Genomic DNA, 4,125 nt, shown 5'->3' with positions numbered 1-4,125 from the left:
ATGAGGCCATCAGGAATGTCAAAGCAGCTCTTTAGTGAATGAATGGGAGAGATGAGGGCCTGTGGCATGAAAGAGGAGGAGGAGGAGCGGCCGGGACAATAAAACAACTAAACCCATCATCCCCTATGATGGCGGGACAGATAGCCAGTAGATATGAACCACGCAGCCCGTGGGATCACTGGGGGCCATTGACAACTGGGTGGTACGGTAATGGGCACGGCACTAAGCCCAAATTACAACATTAAGCCCGAATGGCGGCACTAGGACCCTAAAATAGCAGCACTAGGATCCAAATGGCGGCACTGGAGCCTAAAAGGCGGCACTGGACCCCAATGGCAATACTAGACAGCAAAGGGCGGCACTAGGACCCCAATGGCAATACTACACAGCAAAGGGCGGCACTAGGACCCAATGGGGGCACTGGAGCCCAATGGCAATACTAGACCGCAAAGGGCGGCAGTAGGACCCAAATGGCGGCACTGGAGCCTAAAAGGCAATACTAGACTGCAAATGGCGGCACTAGGACCCAAATGGCAATACTAGACAGCACAGGGCGGCACTAGGACCCAAATGGCAATACTAGACAGCAAAGGGCGGCACTAGGACCCAAATGGCAATACTAGACAGCAAAGGGCGGCACTAGGACCCAAATGGCAATACTAGACAGCAAAGGGCGGCACTAGGACCCAAATGGCAATACTAGACAGCAAAGGGCGGCACTAGGACCCAAATGGCAATACTAGACAGCAAAGGGCGGCACTAGGACCCAAATGGCAATACTAGACAGCAAAGGGCGGCACTAGGACCCAAATGGCAATACTAGACAGCAAAGGGCGGCACTAGGACCCAAATGGCAATACTAGACAGCAAAGGGCGGCACTAGGACCCAAATGGCAATACTAGACAGCAAAGGGCGGCACTAGGACCCAAATGGCAATACTAGACAGCAAAGGGCGGCACTAGGACCCAAATGGCAATACTAGACAGCAAAGGGCGGCACTAGGACCCAAATGGCAATACTAGACAGCAAAGGGCGGCACTAGGACCCAAATGGCAATACTAGACAGCAAAGGGCGGCACTAGGACCCAAATGGCAATACTAGACAGCAAAGGGCGGCACTAGGACCCACTGGCGGCACTGGAGCCCAATGGCAATACTAGACAGCAAAGGGCGGCACTAGGACCCACTGGCGGCACTGGAGCCCAATGGCAATACTAGACAGCAAAGGGCGGCACTAGGACCCACTGGCGGCACTGGAGCCCAATGGCAATACTAGACAGCAAAGGGCGGCACTAGGACCCACTGGCGGCACTGGAGCCCAATGGCAATACTAGACAGCAAAGGGCGGCACTAGGACCCACTGGCGGCACTGGAGCCCAATGGCAATACTAGACAGCAAAGGGCGGCACTAGGACCCACTGGCGGCACTGGAGCCCAATGGCAATACTAGACAGCAAAGGGCGGCACTAGGACCCAATGGCGGCACTGGAGCCCAATGGCAATACTAGACAGCAAAGGGCGGCACTAGGACCCACTGGCGGCACTGGAGCCCAATGGCAATACTAGACAGCAAAGGGCGGCACTAGGACCCAATGGCGGCACTGGAGCCCAATGGCAATACTAGACAGCAAAGGGCGGCACTAGGACCCCAATGGCAATACTACACAGCAAAGGGCGGCACTAGGACCCAATGGGGGCACTGGAGCCCAATGGCAATACTAGACCGCAAAGGGCGGCACTAGGACCCAATGGCGGCACTGGACCCCAATGGCAATACTAGACAGCAGAGGGCGGCACTAGGACCCAAATGGCGCCACTTTCACCCCCTCAATGTCCAACTTTAGAAAAAAAAAATTGATAAATTTGAACATTTTTGGAATTTCTCATTTCAAGCCCCCAATTTTCACACAGAGTTCGGCGGCGTTTTGCGATATCGCGCAAATAAAAAAGCCGACTTTCATGTTACGCCAAAGAAACGACACGAAGGTATTTGGCGAGCGAGAGATCGCCCCGTTATCTGGAACCCGCGCACTTTCACGCGGCCCGGCCCGCGTATGATTATCGGTTATGTATACAGCGCCGGGGGTGAGGGGGGTTGCGCCATTTTAAAGGGGAAGCGTTCATTTGTCCCACCCCCGATAGGAGACGCCGCGGTAAAGACCGCGGGGCACCGTGAGAATTTTTATTTTTTTTTATGAGATTCGGGAATTTCCGTCAGGAAGGATATTTACATTTCGGGGAGATATTTATATTTTATAGAGAAGGACAAAGGTTCCATTTACACCTTTATGAGCGGGCGAGGAGCGCTACGTCACCCGAGCAACATTCCTCAGCGTGAATCAGACGTCGCTCGGCCGCACCCCGACGTCTGACATAATAGTCCATTGTGTGATACGAGGGCAGCACCGGAAGGGACGACTTTTTCCCATGGAACAAAACCCAACGCAGGGGCCCCCCACCCCGAGCCAGGCGTCTGCCAGGGCCACAGGGATAGAAAACCGTAAGATGAACAGCCCAGGCAGCAAAGATCAGGCGTCGGCCTTGTAGTTGGCACGGTCCTAACAAGGGCCCCCCGGGCACAGAGCTGCGCCACCTGTAGAGCACAGGCTGTGCGCCCCAGACTCCGGCTGGGTGTTTTGCACCCCTGGGAAGTGCAGCCACATGCTCGGCCCACGGAGTGAGGGATTAGGATGGGGCGGTTGGGTTTGGCTCGGTGAGTCACACGGAAAAGCAGGAAAGGGTTAAATGAGGCGAGGATTAACCCTTCCGCTGCCCATGGGAACCAGCAGACAGGTCCTCACACCCTGCACCAGCTCACCCAGGGGCCACGCGTGCTGTCAGGGGGCCCCTTGGCTTGCAAACCGGTCATTATACTACCTCTGTACTATAATGATGGAGGCCGTGGGGGGCCCCCCCTGACAGAATGTGGGGCCCCTAGGTGAGCTGGTAGCAAGGACCTGTCTGCTGGTTCCCATGTGGCATACGGAATCCAAATCACATGTGCCACAAAAACAAAACAGGGGCCCTCACGAGCTAGGGGCCCCAGAACAGTATCCGGTTCTAAACAGTCACTTTCATTAACTGACACAACACCGTCAGAACAACCAACCCAATATCTATTCCTGATCCTCGGGGTCAGCCAGCACAAGGGGCCCCCAGGGGCCACAGCTCCACTTTGCACACGATGATCAGGGGTGTAAGCTGCCAGAGGGGCCCCAGAACAATATCAAGAAGATCCAACAGCAAAATTCCTGGACAACCCAAAACACACACCGAACGACCCAGACCTCAGAACTGGCCCTACAAATATCCACAAGGGCCCACAGCTTCTCCCAGATCACCAGGTCAGGAAACATAGGGACCACAGCTCTGCTATACACTCTCTGATCCCCAGCTCTGCCAGCACTGGGGCCACAGCTTGATTGTGATCCCCCAGGGTCAGGGAACATAGGGGCCACAGCTCTGCCGTAGACTCTCTGATCCCTAGCTCAGCTAGAACAGGGGCCACAGCTTCACTGTGGTCCCCAGATCATGGACCATAGGAGCCCCCCCAAGGGCCACAGCTTTGCTGTGCACTGTGATCCCCAGCTCAGCCAGCACGGGGGGCCACAGCTATACTGTGATCAACAGGTGGAAGAAACGTAGGGGCCCTCCCAAGGGCCACAGCTTTGCTGTACACTGTCATCTCCAGCTCACCCAGCACAGGGGCCCCGGATCCACTTTCTACACTCTGATCCCTGGGTTCCAGAGGGGCCCCACAAACCGGGGGGGGGGGCTATAAAAGTATCAATCAGATCCAAGAGACAGATTCCTGCGGAGACCCAAAACTGTCACGCCGACCAACCAGGTCCTACAAATAAATCCAAAAAGGTGTCCCCCGGGGGCCACAGCCTCCTCAGAGCGGCCTGCGACTCACCTTCTTTGGTCTGCAGGGACAGGAGGGCATTGCTGATGAAGCCGAGGATGAGGATGAGGATGAGTCTCCTGGGGGGTGCCATGCTGTGCTCCGGGCTCCCCTCCGCTCCGACTTCTCGGAGTTTGTGTCTCCAGCTGGACTTTGTGCGACTCATTCATGCCCGGGCAGGCCCCGCCCACAGAGCTGCTCTTAAAGGGGCCGTGCTCCG

The 4,125-nt window shown here is 55.9% G+C and overlaps 1 protein-coding gene across 1 annotated transcript in view; it reads right to left on the bottom strand.

Moving 5' to 3' along the window:
• The window catches only part of EPHA2 (EPH receptor A2), a 42,958-nt gene extending 39,011 nt beyond the window's left edge, over nucleotides 1-3,947 (bottom strand). Inside the window, exon 1 of the mRNA XM_018574418.1 lies at nucleotides 3,918-3,947. The gene's annotated coding sequence lies outside the window, so the exon portion shown is untranslated. The remainder of the gene's footprint in view (nucleotides 1-3,917) is intronic.
• Nucleotides 3,948-4,125: the final 178 nt, after the last annotated feature.

Source organism: Nanorana parkeri, unplaced genomic scaffold (genome assembly GCF_000935625.1).
Source record: "Nanorana parkeri isolate BGI_ZX_2015 unplaced genomic scaffold, ASM93562v1 scaffold2951, whole genome shotgun sequence".
In the NCBI taxonomy this organism is placed as follows: Eukaryota; Metazoa; Chordata; class Amphibia; order Anura; family Dicroglossidae; genus Nanorana; species Nanorana parkeri.
This window is presented reverse-complemented; position numbering and strand designations above follow the sequence as displayed.